The 18519-nt window shown below is 43.7% G+C and overlaps 1 long non-coding RNA gene across 1 annotated transcript in view; it reads left to right on the plus strand.

Annotated features, from left to right (window-relative positions):
• LOC134892770 (uncharacterized) overlaps positions 1-18519 on the plus strand; it is a 193202-nt gene that overhangs the window by 49957 nt on the left and 124726 nt on the right. Inside the window, exon 2 of the long non-coding RNA XR_010171608.1 lies at positions 9683-9786. This is a non-coding gene — a long non-coding RNA (uncharacterized LOC134892770). The remainder of the gene's footprint in view (positions 1-9682; positions 9787-18519) is intronic.

Consider the following 18519-nt stretch of genomic DNA (forward strand, 5'->3'; position numbering starts at 1 on the left):
CTGAGGCTGTCCCTTTACGCACTATCACAACCAAGGCAATAGCTAGGGAGCTGGTGCAGGTTTTTAGTAGAGTGGGAATACCAAAAGAAATTTTGACTGACCAGGTACTCCATTTATGTCAAGGATCATGAAGGAATTGTGCAAATTATTTAAGGTCACTCACCTCAGGACGTCCATCTACCATCCCCAAACTGACGGGTTGGTGGAAAGGTTTAATAAAACATTAAAAAGTATGTTAAAAAAGGTTGTTGAGAGAGATGGGAAAAACTGGGATTGTTTGTTGCCCTTCTTGTTAATGGCCATCAGAGAAGTTCCTCAGTCCTCTACGGGGTTTTCTCCATTTGATTTGTTGTATGGTAGACACCCCAGAGGGCTGTTGGACATTGCCAAAGAGACATGGGAAGGACAGCCCACTCCTTATAGAAGCGTTATTGAACATGTATCACAAATGCAGGATAGGATTGCAGCCGTGGTACCTATTGTCAGAGAGCACATGGAACAGGCCCAAAGTGCTCAACAGAGGGTATATAACCGGAGTGCCAAGATATGGGAATTTGCTCCTGGAGATAGAGTTCTTGTTTTGGTACCCACTGTGGAAAGCAAATTCCTAGCTAAATGGCAGGGTCCATTTGAGATTAGGGAAAAAGTGAATGAGGTTAATTACAAAGTATACCTGCCGGGAAAGAGAAAACCCGAACAAATCTACCATGTTAACTTAATCAAACCCTGGAAAGATAGGTTGTCTCTGTCAGCGGAGCCTTGCCCTTCGGTGTCTTCACCTCGGTTGCTTCCCGCAGTAAAGGTGTCAGAGACATTATCAGCTGATCAGAACAATCAGGTTAAAAAATTTCTCATCCAAAATAGGGAGATATTTTCAGAGCTGCCTGGCCAAACGACCATAATAAAACATGACATTGTCACAGAACCAGGGGTCAGGGTTCATTTAAAGCCATATAGGATTCCTGAAGCTCAGCGAGAAGCTGTTTCTAAAGAAGTTAAAACCATGTTAGAACTTGGAGTCATAGAGGAATCTAACAGTGAGTGGTCCAGTCCCATAGTTCTCATCCTGAAGCCCGACGATAGCATATGCTTCTGTAATGACTTTCGTAAGTTAAATGAGGTGTCCAAGTTTGACGCGTACCCCATGCCCCGTGTGGATGAGCTTATAGAAAGGCTGGGAACAGCCAGGTTTCTCACCACGTTGGACCTGACCAAAGGTTACTGGCAAATACCTTTTATCTGATAGCGCAAAAGAAAAAACAGCCTTTTCGGTTCCGGAGGGGCTGTACCAGTATAAGATGTTACCCTTTGGGTTGCATGGGGCTCCAGCAACCTTTCAACGGGCGATGGATAAAATTTTGAGGCCCCATAGAAAATATGCAGCTGCCTATTTGGATGATGTGGTAAGTCACAGTACAGACTGGGGGTCCCATTTGGTTAAAGTACAAGCAGTACTGGACTCAATCAGAGAGGCAGGGTTAACTGCTAACCCAAAGAAGTGCTGCCTCGCAATGGAGGAGGTCAAATACTTGGGCTTCACCATAGGCAGAGGTCTAATTAGGCCCCAATTGAATAAAATTGATGCTATTCAAAACTGGACTCGTCCAGTGAATAAAAAACAGGTAAGGGCTTTTTTGGGAATAACTGGGTACTATAGACGGTTTATTCCCAATTTTGCGACCACTGCGGTGCCGTTGTCAGACCTTACCAAAGGGAAGCAGTCAAATATGGTGAAATGGAACCCTGATGCAGAAAAAGCGTTCCAAGCGTTAAAAGTGGCTTTGTGTTCACAACCGGTATTGATAACACCAGATTTTTCAAAAGAATTTGTGGTACAGACAGATGCCTCAGAGGTAGGGATAGGTGCTGTGCTGTCCCAAACCAGAGATGGGGACGAATACCCTATCATTTATTTGAGTAGGAAACTCAATGAGCATGAAAAAAGGTATGCCATTGTGGAAAAGGAGGCTTTGGCCATTAAGTGGGCACTAGATACCTTGAGATATTACCTCTTGGGTAGACAATTCAGACTAGTGACGGATCATGCCCCTTTAAAATGGATGTATGTAAATAGAGGCAAGAATGAACGTGTAACTAGATGGTTTCTAGCATTGCAGGATTTTAAGTTTACTGTCGAACATAGACCGGGTACACAATTGGCCAACGCAGATGCATTGTCCCGCATCTTCTGTTTGGGGGCTACAAGTGTTCCGGCCCCTAGGTCGAAACAGGGGAGGGGGATATGTGACAAGAACACTGGGATAGTGTTTGAGGGCAGGTATGTTTGTCCCAGGTTCTTGTCTTACATGTATTAGAAAATGAAAACTTCTAGGAATATGTTTTGTTTTGTTAGAACCTTTTCAGTTTGTTGGAAAAGCTGGGTAAGGGCCCTGAAAGAGAGATGGGGCAAGTTCCAGACATTGGGCCCAGTTCGGATCTTTGGCCTCACAGAAGGCTAATCAGGCTTTCAGCTGTGCAAGAGTCTTATAGGGCTTCTAGCCTGATTAATGTGTGCAGACTGCCTGGGAAGACTGCAGGATCTCTGTGAGAGAAACACGCTTCCTGATACAAGTGAGCTATACAGTGTTTACTGGAGAACTCTGTGTTTTTGTTTAGTGATAGTTAGGAACATCTTGTGTTTAGTTAGTGCCGGACAGGCAAGGTATTTTATTTTGCTGTTTGTTTTATTTTCTGTATAATAAAACTGGCTGGGGCCAGTTGTACCGGAAACTGGACTTGTGTGGTTCCTCAGCTGATGCAGGCTGCCATTTATCCCAGGAAACGGCACCTTGTACCCTTACAGTGTTACACTTGCTTGCAGTATCCTGCCTTTATTGTATGTCACTTAGAGCTGGAGCTCCCTCTAGTGGCAACTTTTGTTGATATCCTCTCCCTGTTCTCAATTCTCTGAAGATGTGATTATGTGGAAGCTGCCCTGAGTCTCGGGACTTTCTCTCTATGCTACGTTTGATCATATAATTAAAGAAGCTGTTTCTCTACTACAGTGATTTTCCTAACTACATACAGCAGTGATTTTCCTGTGCTGAATTGTCTATCTCTGTATCAAGCCTAAAGGCAACCGCAAACAAGTTGGGGCGGACCAGACTCAGAGCCTTAAAAAATTTGCCTCTACAACCGATAAACCTTCAAGTCGTTCTACCCCATCGTTTCCTGATGTTTCTGATTTAGAGGACTGTGACCATTCTCCGTTGACACGGAAAGATTTGCAATTACTTTTTCGTGAAATTCAGGAGGTACAAGCGGAAGTCCATACGGTGATTACTTCTCTTAAAGCTGACCTTACCTATCTTGGGGATAGAACGGACCATCTGGAATCTAAGATGGATGAGGTGGTTGCTTCCCAACATGATCTAGGAGACGAGTTCTAAGGTCTGAAACCGGAGGTTCAGCTTATCCTGGAACATCAAGAAGATCAGGACAACAGGGCGATACTTAACAATTTACACATCAGAGGTGTTCCAGAGGAGGTTGAACTGGCCTCTTTGGATGACTACCTTAAAAAACTGTTTTTGCGCCTTTCACCATCGACTGCGGAAGATCACTTCTTACTGGATAGGGCCCATAGAACCCTCCATCCTCGTTCTCAAGACTCTGCTCAGCATAGGGATGTTATTCTGCGATGCCATTACTATACGGCCAAAGAGGATATACTTAAGGAGGCTAGGAAGATCTCCAATATACAATTCCAAGGTCATTCGCTTCAAATTTTCGAAGACATTGCACCTGCTACTTTGCTCAAGAGAAAAGACCTCAGGCCTGTTACCTTCGTTCTCAGAGACAATGGAATTCGTTACAGATGGGGTTTCCCTCTCCGCATTTTGGTCTGGCACCGTAACCGCCTTCATTCGTCTAAAGATCTGGCTGAGGCTCATCGCATCGACAACTGGAAACCTTGGGTCTATTGCTTCCACCTGCCTCGTCTGATCCTCCACCGCAGTCGCGAGCTGCTGCACCCTTGGAGGGGACTGATGGGTCGAAAGTACCATCTGCAAGGAAGTCTACTGCTGCTGGTCCTCCGACATGATGTTAATTATGTTTTTGTATTGTTCAAACCTGCTTATTTCTACAATGGAATGCATTTATGGCTTGGTGAAGTAATGTGTTTACTTTTACATGTTGTCTTTCTGCCTTTTCTCCTCTTCGCCAACCTTGGCTGTGCCAAACGTAGAATTTTTTCACTGTTTTAGTGTTTGTTAGGTCTGTTTATTGATGTGGTTCATTCTAAATGTAACTTAGTGTTTTGTTTCTGAACTGATGTTCCTCACTTTGTTACCAATTATTGCCCTTTCCGGTTCTGGACTATTTTGGGTTATATTATTAGTATGTCCGCCATATTATATTGTCTACCATACATGGTAGTAGGGAATGGGATGCAAATGTCCCCTCTCTTTCATGTGTGTATTTGTCCCTAGATTCTGGTCACATATCTTTAGAGGTTCATCCTACCTGATGCCCTTAGGTCGTTTGGGCCATGTCCCCTTACTAGGGTTTTATACCCGGGTCCGGTCATTGTCATTTAGTGACCTCTTTCTGTTTTTACCCTGACCAGAATGTTAGACCAGATGTTCTTTCTTCTGGTCCCCAACACCCACTTCTTTCCCACTTTCCCCAACTTCTGTTTCCTATGCTCTCTTGCCTTTTCTTTCGTGGTCGATTACTTTCTGATGTATACCAAATGTCATTTCTGTATATAACATTTTTCCTGTAGTTTGTTATAGAAATACGGATTGCGGAGGGAGGACGCAAGGCGACATGAAAAGATGCCTGCCATGGCTCTTAGATTCTACTCTCATAATGTTAAAGGTTTGAATAGCCCGTCCAAACGCACCAAGCTTTTTCTTTCACTTAAACAGGCCAAAAGTGATGTCTTTTTTTTGCAGGAAACCCACTTTAAGAAATCCCTTCACCCAGACCTGAAGTCTAAATCCTACCCGCTTACTTTTCATGCCTGTGATTTAAAACAAAAAGAGAGGGGGGTCTCCATTCTCATGGCCGCTCACCTTACATTTGATCTAAAAGATAGTCATGTGGATAAAGCAGGTAGGTGGCTTATCCTCATGGGGAAACTTAAGAATACCCTCTGCACACTTGTTAATGTTTATGCCCCAAACCAGAACCAAGCCAATTTCTTTAGGAGCTTGGACTCCCGTTTGACTAAACTCCGTCAAGGGGAACTTATTGTGGCGTGTGTTTTTAATGAGGTTCTCGACATCTCCCTTAACAGATCCTCCCCTACTTTTCCATCTACTCCCAAACCCCCTTCTACTGCCTCTTTAGTTTTGCTATCTTTTTTGAAACGCCATTTACTATATGATTCGTATAGATTGCTTGAACATCTGACTAGGGATTATACGTTTTATTCCTCTGTTCATAATTCCTACTCTAGGATCGACTTGATTCTTCTCAGCCAGGACCTATCCTTTAAACTCGCCTCGGCACATATGCTACCTATGATATGGTCGGACCACTGCCCGATTACTGCTGATCTCATCTCCCTTGTGTCGTTATTACCCCCCCCCCCCACCCCGGCCTCTTGGAGGCTGAATGACTCTCTTTTACACAATCCGATACTTACTGATCAAAATAAATCCTGCCTTACTGACTATTTTCTGCATAATGATAGGCCGGTGACGTCCCCTATTATTTTATGGGAAGTCCATAAGGTTGTTTTACGGGGCCATTTGATAAGCCAGGCTGCTAGATTTAAAAAGATGAGAGAATCCCAATTCCTCTCCCTTTCGGCTAGGCTTCAGGCACTGGAACATCAACATAAACTTTCTCATACCCCTGCTAACCTAGAGCTTTTGCTTAAGGCTAAATCCGATACTTCACTTTTTCAATCAGAGCTCACAGCATGGACTCTCCGGAAGCTTAGACAGACTTTTTATGAGAAAGGTGATAAAGCGGATAGACTTTTGACATCACGCCTCAGATCCCAACGTTCCTAGAACAATATTCTGTCAGTACATACTAATTCCGGTGTGGTAAACTATGCTCCCAACGCCATTAACTGGGAGTTCCAGGACTATTATACTAAACTTTATAATTTAATTTCTGGTAACTCAAGCTCGGGTCCTCCTGATGCTCTGATTTTGGAATTCTTGCACCGCGCTCACTTGCCTAGATTGTCTGACCATGCTTCTTCAGTGCTGAAAAGAGATATCTCTGAGGAAGAGATTATTGATGTATTGAAGAACTTTAAATCCTCTAAGGCCACAGGACCTGACGGCTTTTCAGCCTCCTATTATAAGAAATTTGCTTCCATCTTGGTCCACCACCTTCGCATATTATTTAATGCTGTGCTACATGGCACCCCATTCCCCAGCACTATGCTGGAAGCTAGAGTGATAGGTATTCATAAGTAAGGCAGAAATCCTCGGGCTTGTGCTTATTACAGGCCGATATCTCTATTGAATCTAGATATCAAACTCTGTGCCAAAATCTTAGCTACTCGGCTCAATGGTGTTCTCCTGGGTCTCATTCATTATGATCAGGTAGGTTTCATTCCTGGATGTCAGGCCAGGGACAACACTAGAAGAGTGATAGACCTTATTCAACTACTGAACCGCCGACACACTCCATCTATTATTCTCTCTCTTGATGCTGAAAAGGCGTTTGACCGCATTTCGTGGCCTTTTTTATTTCAAACCCTGCAGGTGTTTGGTATCTCAGTGGAATTCCTGACTGGAGTGTCGGCACTTTATTCCTCTCCAATTGCTAGAGTTCTTACTAATGGGATACTATCCACTCCTTTCCCGTTGTCTAATCGTATGAGACAGGGGTGCCCTCTTTCTCCTTTGGTATTTGCTATGGTTATTGAGCCCCTGGCTGCCATGATTAGACATTCTGATAGGGTATGGGGGGGTGAAGGTGGGTTACCAATATTTAAAAATGTCTCTATTCGCAGACAATGTTTTGCTGTCCCTTACTCAGCCGCAGTCTTCTCTTTCGGCCCTGTATGAAATTATAGAGGAGTATGGAGCTTTATTGGGTTATAAAATCAATTTCACTAAATCCGAAGCCATGCTATTATGTTTCAGATGAACTGAATCGCTTCTTATGCTCTTCCTATGATCTTCACTGGCAGGACCGTAAGATAAAGTACTTGGGTGTGTAAATTACATCCCACTATAACTCTCTGTACTCAGAGAATTTCCTGCATCTTCTAAATAAAATTAAAACTGATCATACTAATTGGAGGGCACATATCATATCCTGGCTGGGAAGAATCATAGCTATTAAAATGACTCTTATGCCACAGCTTCTTTACATCTTTCAAAAACTACCTGTCAGAGTTCCGGAGAAAGTTCTTAGGGATGTCCAGACCTCATTCGTGAAGTTTGTTTGGAAGGACAAATCTCCAAGAATTGCTTTTAATGTACTTAGACTCCCCCGCTCGGGAGGAGGCCGGGCATTTCCGGATGTTAAATTTTATTATCTTGCTAGTCACCTGAGTCAAATTGTGGTTTATTTTGCCCCCCAGGGCTCTTTTGCCTGGTTGGACTTGGTAGCATTTTCCTTGGGCCTTCATTCATTGGTTACTCCGTGGGGTCTGGACAGGCCTTATCAACTCACTCTCACAAATTATTTTCCTTCTCTTAAATTTCATCTCTCACTCTGGATTAATTCTCTGGCAAAATATAAGTTGTCCTCTGCCTGCTCTCCCCTGACCCCCCTTTGGGATAACCCTGCATTTCACACTAGTGTCTCTCCTCTCCGATTTGTTTTGTGGTACAGAGCTGGTGTCCATATAGTATATAAACTCTGTGCCAAGGATTCCTGGATGACCATTGATTATCTTAAACGTAAGCTCTCCTCCTTCTACCCACCCTTCTTTGAATATTTTCAGGTTCACCACCCCCTCCTCTCTTTACCTCAGTCCGAGGTCAAGCGGGATCTTACCTCTTTTGAATCTTTTTGTACTGGAAGACCCCTGCGAAGTGGCTTGATTTCTCTTATCTATTCTATGTTTGTCGGGGTTGGGAAGGGGGAAAGGGACCTTGGTCTCCCCCCTGACGACTCTTGTTGGGAGGAAGTGCGAGAGGGTATAGCCAAAAGCTCTATATCAACCCATCTCAAAGAAACATCTTATAAGTTATATTACAGGTGGTACTATACCCCTGACAAATTGTCTAGGATATATCCTTCTGCTACTCCTGTTTGTTGGCGTGGCTGTGGTCAGAGGGGAACCCTACTCCATATCCAGTGATCTTGTCCCCATATAGTACACTTTTGCAATAAGGTACTTGATGTCCTGAAATCCCTCTCCGGCCTGATGCTCTCTCTGGACCCGTGGGCATTTTTATTAGCTCGCCCTTTCCCAGATTTGGATCCACTTTTGAACAAATTGTTTTCCCATATTTTAGTTGCCGCTAAAACTTTAATAGCTAAAAACTGGAGATCACCGGCTGCCCCCACTATCCCTGCCCTAAATAAATATGGTTTGTCGCTAACATGGAGAAAATGTCTTATTATCTACATGATTGTCCCCATAAATTTGACTTGGTGTGGGGTTCCTGGTTGCTTGCAATGTCTCCTTCACACTGATTTTCCTTCCTCTATCTACCTTGAATCCCCTAGATGCGCTGGCAATGTCGTCCTCAGGCCCTCCCTCCGGGTGTCCTTCCATCGTTTTATTGCGGTAAGATGTTCTTTTCCTTATGTTTATGTTGCTATGAATATGTCCTTTGGATTGTTTCTCTGTGTATTTCCTGATTTCTCTGACCTGGAACGACCCTTTCCTTACTCATTTTCCTCTCCCCTTCTCTTTTCCCAGCTCTATTTCTTCCTTTTCTTATACCTCTTTTAGTACTTTCTGTCTCTTGTATTGTCCCCTCCTATGGGACCTCTCTGTTTCTGTAATCCGATAAAAAAAAAAAAAAAGTCAAAGAGAATTGTCTATCACTTTTATTATACCATCACTTTTGTATTGTGTACTTTTCTTTCTCTCTTTGTACAAATAAAGAGTTTAAGAAAAAGAAACATCATCAGTCACAGCATTGAACATTGCACCAGTCCTATGAAGGCGCAGAATCTCCATCTGAAACTGGCGCCAGTGTTAGTGCAACTGTGTATTTAGACGCAGTCACTAATCATGATCCATATACAGTATTTAAGCAAGACACATTTTTTTTTCCATCTTATTTAATTAAGTGAGCAATGTATATTAAGGTGGGTTGAAAAGTAGGTCAAAAAGGAAAAAAATTCCGCATTGATTGTGAGGGGGTGAAAAAAAAAGTTGTGGAACCACTCAAAAATAATTGCCATTTAGTTTTTTTTAAATCGGATAATATCTTAGTTGGACAACTGGCGCCTAAAGATTTTGTATTTGCGCCCTATAGGCATGCTCGCAGAACACCACCACAAAGCACTCTGGCAGTGCTTTTTCTCATACTGTTTGTTGCTAAGTAGCAGAATACAATAGTTTTGACTTGTAATACACACCCTGTTCACTGTATAGGGTCATATAGTAAGTGCGCTCAACATAGCCGTTTCATCTAAAATGGAGTAGTAGGGTATCTGTTGCCCTCTTCCTGCAGCTCTCAGCTTGTTGCAAACACAAACATGGAACAACCCAGGACTCACTATGTGGAGGTGGCTGCAGCTCGAGTCCCACCCGCCGCCCACCCGGTCACATTATAACGTGTTCAATGTTTTTCAGAAGCATCAGATGGAAGACAGAGCATCTTCAGAGGTCAGGAGAGGTGGTAAACAGTTCATATCCAGAGACATAGCCAAGGTTGGAGCAGGAAGCGCATGACGCAGGTACAAGATTTTTCTATTTTTTGGCATGCAGGTCACCGTCAACTGATGATATAGTATCTGGTTCCATTGGCACGTTATGATACGTTTCACCCCATTGAGGGCAAACAAATTGAATGTTATCATTAAGGCTCTGGTCTGTTGCAGGAATTGGCTCTTTGAAAGCTTCACTGTAGGACACAGGAATCTGTTGTTTTTCATCTGTGTCGTTGGAGCACCTGTGCGGTTTGACTGGGGATGCTGTTTTTCCAGTATCTATGTTTTCCCAGATAACTGAATAGAAAAACCGGTGTTCCCGCACATTGCCCTTTTCCCCGAGCCGGAGAGACCGGTACTTGCACAGGAGTTTGGATAAAAGATCCTTTGTTACAGGATCAGTAAGTCCCGAATATGTTGGTTCTTCCTTAAGGATCTTTCTTCTTTTCACTGCTGGGGGAGAGACACAGCGCTTCATTACTCCCCTGCTACGGGCAGACATGATGTTAGTGCATCTTGTTGGTGTAGCTTCCTGCTTCTCTTCGGTAATGAAGCGAAGCAGGAAGTGCTATAGTGGCATAATCCATGCCACTTTAACACATCTCCCTCCAAGTTACTTGTTGGCTGTAGTGAAGTAGTTCAGCATTTTAAACTGACCACCAAGGAATAACCTTAGTAATATACACTGGCCATTAAAAAAAGGACTTTGTTTTGACTACTGGTCAATAACTAATGTGTTATACATTGTTCATTGTTTAGTAGCAAATGAATGTACAGTGGGTAGCAGGGGACAGGCACTGCATTGTACATCACCCAACAAAATGACTGGGTTCTATAATGTACACTCTCCACTGCAGGGTCATTTTTACAGAGAGGGGTCCTGTGTGCAGACTCCAGTTGGGCCCCCTACTCTTTACGGCACTGTAGACTCTGGCATTGTGCCAGAGTCTACTTCGCATGAGCAGGCCATGTTCTGGAGACTAAATTCCTACTGATAAAGCCTATAATTTATCCTATTAAAAACACTCTAAAAGGTTAATGAACACAGTACGCAATTGGCGTATGGAATACCGTAAGAGTACGCACGTAGCGTAACAAACGCTTAGCCATGGACGAGACGCACGAGCGGCACGTTCGCTCACGGCTTAATGCGTAAAGGCAAGCACGCTATAGGCTGCCGACTAACGTAATGATACGCTATCAGCGTAGCGGACGCTCGAGACCACGAGGAGATCACAAGCGACGCTGACGCTCACAGAGTTAAACCTTTGTAACAATATCATAAACAATATACTTATATTGTAAACCTTTTTGCAGTGATAAGGTGTAAATGCAACACAGTGTAACCTTGTTAGTTTAAAAGCTGTATGAGCGACTCTTACGCTCTGAGAACCCTTTAGCAATATAATAAACACTCAAATACCGGTCTAAGGTTCTAACACCTTTTAAGGGAGAGAATGAACGTTCAATCGCAAAAGAATACACAATACAAGTTATACACTACCAAACTAACATAAAATACCTAACCGAGTTACTACACGTTAAAATACAACAAAGACACAATTACATTTAAGGGGAAAGAGAGAGAGAGATGGCTTACAACAAATTGGAGATAAATATGGTTGCAGAGAACTTACGCACAAGGGGAAACAATCGCAAGCGCCTTTCTGGATATCCAGCTCCCGATTATCAGTAATGAGAACCGTTGAAAAGAGTAGAGAGCTGGCCCAGGTCGGCTTGTCTTTATATACACTTACACACAGTACTGTACAATGGTCCCTACATTCTTATTGTTCATTGGACACAGGAATCCGTCTCTGCATTATAACAAAGGTCATAGGTTGGTTCATACAGGTGGGCTGTGACTGTTCCAAACTGCTCAGGTGGGAGGGAAACTGGGTTTCCCGCCGCATGGGTAATAAAGTGCAAATATAGTAAATGTCCATAAACTTCTTATGTCCATAACTATACGCATGAGCGAGTAATCTGCTTCAAACCAACACCGGAATATTGCTAATTATATTCTCTTCCGATGGATACTAAACACCACTGTATAACCCCTGTCTGACCCTTCGTATCAAACAAAGAGGAATCTCTTTGTCCCCGAACATGCTACATTAACTAAACTTTCAGATTCTATCAAAGGGACCATAATCTACAAAATACATTATGTGACTAAAATATGTTACGATTGAGTCGCCCGCTAGACGCACACAAACTCTACCGTAAATGCGCATATCGTGCGCCTGCGGGTGCACGCAAAGGCAAGTATACGCACGCACGGGAGGGCTCATGCACGTGCAGCAGGCACTCGCATGAGGTGCATATATGGCAATGTGCAGCGTGATATTTTTCTGACTTTGACAGTCCACCCTTTGGCAGTCACCAATAACTGCCACTTCCTAAAACAGTTCAAAAAGAGAAAAATATACGTCATGTATAATACATTTCTATGATTGGGTAGGGGAGGAGAGAAGAAGGTGGGAAAAAGGTATGATCTAGTGAGATAGTAGAAGCATGTATGTATGAGTCCATGTTTGAGGGGTCATGTATCATCGTGCCGTACGTGTTTTAAATCAAGCTTCGAGGTATTGCGAAGTATACATTTGAATTCCTTCTTATCCCGTGGTACGGGTCTGTGGATGGGCTGTCAAACTTTACCGAGCTCTTTTCGGCTTTTGGTTGCAACAAAATGGGGGAGCACATTTTAGTTGATGATACATGAATGGGGGGATATGTGGGTGCTGATATCTGTGCCTATATTCCCTATCGACTATGTGTGTTTTTACCTGAAGGTTGTAGAGATGAAGATAAGGAGCAATTATGGTAAATGCAGTCATTAACTATGTGAGTTTAATATGCATTTGTTGATTGAAGTCTTTGTCTGGTGTCTTGTCTTGATGTACATGTTGACTGTAGTCTCTTTGGGCTTTTGCCAAAAATGCGAGCAAAAGCTTTCTCAATGTCCATAGACTTACAAAAAGTGTTGGGCTAGCGTAAAATTAAAGTTACTAGGGATATGGGGGGGTCTATGGCATAGTCCATCAGTTGTCTGTGTAAAAGGTTGTCAAGTTCTTCTTCCAAGCGGATGTCTTTTTTACCTTGGAGGAAAACAAAGAAGAAACGGGTGAAAGAAACGGACCGTGGAATCACATTTTCATCACAACATTGTCTCTATCGTTGGGTCATAAATCAAATCCATTGGAATTGCAATGTCCTCACTCCCTAGACTCATCACCCTAGTACTTCGTTAAAGCCTGAACGCATCTAAATATCAAACCAATCGATATGACGATACCCAAGATACACAGAAGAAATTTCCCTACATCCATGATAATTCCTTGAGCCCATTCTCCTAAACCAGAGAACCAATTTCGCGGGTTCAACCATGACACCCAACCGGTCAGCTCATTACCCACAGCAGCGAGGGTGAGATTGTGTCTCCTGCGGAACTCCCACTTTAATTGGAGAATGTCGTCCATCTTTTGGTCTATGACCTCGACCGGGTCATCGGTGCTATTCGTAATATAAGTGCAGCATTTCACGCCGTACTGCGTTGCCAGTGTGACACAATATCCACCGGTCACTGCCGTGAGATAATTAAGAACCATCCTATGCTGAACCAGTTCTGTTTTATAAGCTTGGAGCTCCCTTCCGGTATACCTAAAAGTGTCGTCATACATTTCAGTGATATTGTCTAATAAATTTGCAAGCGCAGATATATATTTATAATTTATCACTCCTCTGGCGGTACGAGTGATATCTAATGCGATTAGGAATAGAATCCCGGTGGATTCATGGATCAGGTCAGAGGCCGGATGCTCTGTTCTTTCTATCAGGTGCCATTTAACGATGTGCTCGTAATGAGTGTGAGTATAAGGAGCTTGGGCACCACGGTGAATATCTTTCATTTTCGTATGCGATACCGTCATTACCTCAGGCAGTACTTTTCCAATATAACACAATCCTTCTGAGCTTGGGGCAAGCCACTTATACGCCTTCCTCCCGCATATGAAATATGCATCATCGGGGAGAACATATGGGACGGAGTAGGACATAACCATATTACACATTTTCCATGTGAAATCTCCTAACCCTAATTCTCCCATCTGTTTAGTACACGTATCTGTTTGTACGATATGTGCACAGTATCCTGGTGATACTTCTCCAACTCTCATGATCCTACTTCCTAGGGTATACCTATATCGGAAATATTTTCCACTACCGGCTATGTGGCGTATAAGTTCTGTATCTGTAGGCATTCTATCGGCTCTGTATGAAAAGGTCATGGTTTGGTTATTCCATGACACTTCCCAATTTCCCGGTTTTCGGGGATTGGAAATGTTAAAACATACTAGAGATCTATCCACATGATATTGGTGGAGCTTCAAACTAGGAGGACTGGAGATATTAAACCTCCTGTCCACCGGTCTCCCACCACTTAGCTCAAGTACCTCCCCTATAGTTAAAGGGAATGGTACTAATCCTGATTTGCTATGGCCTTGAGGTACTTGAGAGCATACCCAACAATCTGTCTGATTTAACACTTTACCCACTAAGGAGTGATAGTCACTCAATGGATGCCGGTCCATGTGGATATTAAAACTGGACTGACATTTCTTGATGCACCCATCCTCAACTACACTGTCACAGAGTCTACAGATACAGTTCTCTTCAGCTAACAATCCTTCACAATTCCTCCTATTGCCAATGCTATCGGATCGTTTTCTGATACTCGCCTTTGCTTGATGATTATGTTGTTCTTGGAAATCTACGCCTCCAACTTTGTCATCAGAACCCATTCCAGAACCTCTCTCGACCTCCATGGTACTCTCGCCGGAACAGACTGCTCTGGTCAACATCATGGTCAACAGGAAAATCCGGATCACAGTCTCTTGGGGCAAGTCCATCTTATAGGAGGAAATGGAGAAGAATGAGAAGGGGGAAAGAAATAATTGAGGGAGATGGGATGGGAAGTGGAGAAAAACAATAAAAGGGAACAGGGAATCGACAACTGCCTCCGATCTTATTATTCTCAATGCTCAGGTGCCGTCTCAGTCCTCCTGAAACAGACACTCCAGTGATACAACTTCCTCTACCATCTGTTCTTTATCACGGGACCTCTCTGGATCAGCAACCTTCTTACAATGGGACAAATGAACCCAAGTCTCTCTCTCGGCAACCTTCAATGCTGTCGTGCTAATCAATAAGACTTGGTATGGTCCTTCCCATCTGTCAATAAGGCAACCTGAGCGTAGAAAATTCCGTATCATTACATAATCCCCAGGTTCAATGTCATGACAATTACTATCTGGCAGATCAGGAATCACCAACTTCAAATTATCATTCTGATTCCTTAGCTGTTTACTCATCTTAACCAAATACTTTACAGTCACTTCATTGTTACACTTCAAATCATCCTGAGGGTTAATCATAACATGCGGTTGTCGACCAAACAGAATTTCAAAAGGGGACAGATTAAGAGGGGACCTGGGAGTGGTTCTGATGCTGTATAATACAATGGGCAAAGCTTCTGGCCATGTCAATCCTGTTTCTGCCATAACTTTGCTCAATTTATTTTTAATAGTGCTGTTCACTCTTTCTACCTTCGCACTCGCCTGGGGGCGGCACGGAGTGTGCAGCTTACTATTAATTCCCATCAACTTACACATTCCTTGAAAGACATCACCTGTAAAATGGGTACCCCTATCACTTTCAATTATTCTAGGGATACCGTATCTACACACAAATTCCTGCACAATTTTCTTAGCAGTAAACATAGCGGTGTTTGTGGCCGCAGGAAATGCTTCGACCCAATTTGAAAACACATCTATACAAACTAGTACATATTTCAAATTTCGACAAGGGGGTAATTGTATGAAATCAATTTGTATTACCTGAAAAGGGCCGCCTGTAGGTGGGATATGAGATGGTTCTGTTGGTATTGCCTTTCCGATATTCTTCCTCAAGCAGGTGAGGCATGTCATTGCCCTTTTTCCCGCATGGGAAGAAAATCCTGGGGCGCACCAATATGCTCTTACCAACTTGCACATCCCTTCCTTGCCTAGATGAGTCAGCCCATGTGCTGCTTCCGCTAAACTTGGAAGGTATGCTCTGGGTGCCACTGGTTTACCCTGCCCATCTGTCCAGAGTCCTGAGGACTCCTGGCCATATCCTTTTGCCCTCCAAACTGCCTTTTCCTGTGTGGAACACAAATTTTGCATTTCACACAATTTCTGTGTGTTGACGGTATTAAATACCATCAGTTGTGTGGTGTCTGTCTGTCTGGGGGTACCAGCTGCTAACTTAGCAGCTTCGTCTGCTCGGCTGTTACCAAGTGATACCGGGTCTTGGCTATATGTATGTGCTTTACACTTGATAACAGCCACTCTGTCGGGTTCCTGTATCGCTGTTAGAAGCCTTTTGATGTGAGCTGCATGCGCTACCGGTGTACCAGCTGCCGTCATGAAATTTCTGAGGCGCCATAGTGCTCCGAAATCATGGACTACTCCGAATGTGTATCTAGAATCGGTATAGATATTGGCTGATTTGCCCTTAGCCAATTCACATGCTCTGGTTAGGGCAACCAGTTCAGCAACCTGGGCTGAGTGAGGTGGGCCTAGCGGTTCTGCTTCTATGGTGCCTTGATCATCTACGACTGCGTATCCAGTACACAAGTCTCCCGAGTCCGTCTGTCTGTGACAACTACCGTCAGTGTAGAAAGTAAGATCTACATCTTCCAGTGGGTTGTCACTGATGTCAGGTGTTGCCGTGAAATTTTGGGTCAAATATTCCATACAATCATGCGTGTCATCCCCTGTCTTAAATCCTCCTTCACTATTACTCTCATCCTCCACCCTTTGTGCCTGTCCAGGCACACCTGGGAGATACGTTGCAGGATTTAATGCACTGCATCTCTTTATGGTGATGTTTACGGGGGCCATTAATGCCAATTCCCATCTTGTAAACCGTGCTGATGAGACGTGTCTAGTTTGAGCCGAATTCAGCAAGGCTGACACTGCATGTGGTGTATGGATTGTGAGGTTGTGTCCTAGCACTACATCTTCGCTTTTCGTTACTAGCAATGCTATCGCAGCGACACTTCGCAAGCATGTGGGGAGGGATTGCGCTACCGTATCTAGCTGAGCGCTGTAGTATGCTACCGGCCTGCTGGCATCACCGTGCTTTTGGGTTAGGACGCCTGCCGCGCAACCAGCACTTTCTGTTCCGTACAGCTCAAAGGGTTTCCCATAGTCAGGCATACCTAATGCCGGTGCCTGTGTTAGGCACTGTTTAAGTCTCTCAAATGCCATCTCGGATTCGTCTGTATGCGAGATCCGATCAGGTTTGTTTGATGAGACCATCTCCTGCAAAGGTAATGCTAGAATGGAAAAACCTGGGATCCAGTTACGGCAATACCCACACATTCCTAGAAACGTTCTGATCTGTTGCTGGGTTTGTGGCAGAGTCATGTCTCGAATTGCTTGAATTCTATCAGCGGTCAGGTGTCTCAGTCCTTGTGTCAGACAGTGTCCCAAATATTTTACTTTAGTCTGGCATAATTGCAACTTGTCTTTGGAAACCTTGTGTCCTGTGTCTGAAAGATGAAACAGGAGCTGTTTCGTATCTTTCAGGGATGCTTCCAGTGAATCTGAACACAGTAGTAGATCATCCACATACTGTATCAATATTGATCCACTCTCTAGTTGGAAAGACTGTAAACAATCATGCAAAGCTTGTGAGAAAATGCTTGGACTGTCTATGAAACCTTGTGTTAATCGAGTCCATGTGTATTGAACTCCTCTGTATGTGAATGCAAACAAATATTGGCTGTCAGGGTGCAGAGGTACAGAGAAGAAGGCGGAGCAAAGGTCAATAACAGTGAAAAATTTCGCAGTGGGAGGGATTTGCATAAGGATGACAGCTGGATTTGGCACTACGGGGAACTGACTCTCAATTATTTTGTTAATCCCCCTTAGATCCTGCACTAGCCTGTAACCCCTCCCCCCACTCTTTTTCACAGGGAAGATGGGACTATTGGCAGTGCTGGATGTTCTTACCAGAATGCCCTGTTGTAGCAAGCGCTCTATTACGGGGTATACTCCTAACTCCACCTCTGGCTTCAGAGGGTATTGTGGGATTTTTGGAGCTATCCTACCATCTTTTACTTGCACAACTACTGGAGCTACGTTTGCCATTAATCCAGTGTCTTGTCCATCTTTAGTCCAAAGTGACTCTGGTATTTGGGATGTCATTTCTTCTACCTGGGATGGACTCCTATTTATCATAACGGTATGTGACATTAATTTTGATGGGGAGTCTAGCATGTCTCGTACTTCCTGAGCGTGATTCTCAGGTATGTCTAAGAATACACCTTCAGGAGTACAATAAATGACGCACCCCATTTTACACAATAAATCTCTTCCCAGGAGATTAGTTGGTGTCGATGCAGCCAGCAAAAAGGAATGCTTGGTATGCAAAGGCCCTATTGTAATCTCTGCTGGTTTGCTAACAGGGTAGTGCTGTACTACTCCCGTTACTCCCATGGCTGGAATTGTCTTACCAGTGGTTCTCATGCCCACTGTCGAATTTATCACTGATTTGGCCGCCCCCGTATCTACAAGGAAATTTAATGATTTACCAGCTACATCAATTGTGACCTCGGGTTCACTTCCAAGACTTGCAATCAATTTCACTGGCTGCAGATTACAGGTGGGGCCACACCCCTATTGGGTATGGTGACCTCTCTGAATCGCGCTG

Source organism: Pseudophryne corroboree, chromosome 1 (genome assembly GCF_028390025.1).
Source record: "Pseudophryne corroboree isolate aPseCor3 chromosome 1, aPseCor3.hap2, whole genome shotgun sequence".
In the NCBI taxonomy this organism is placed as follows: Eukaryota; Metazoa; Chordata; class Amphibia; order Anura; family Myobatrachidae; genus Pseudophryne; species Pseudophryne corroboree.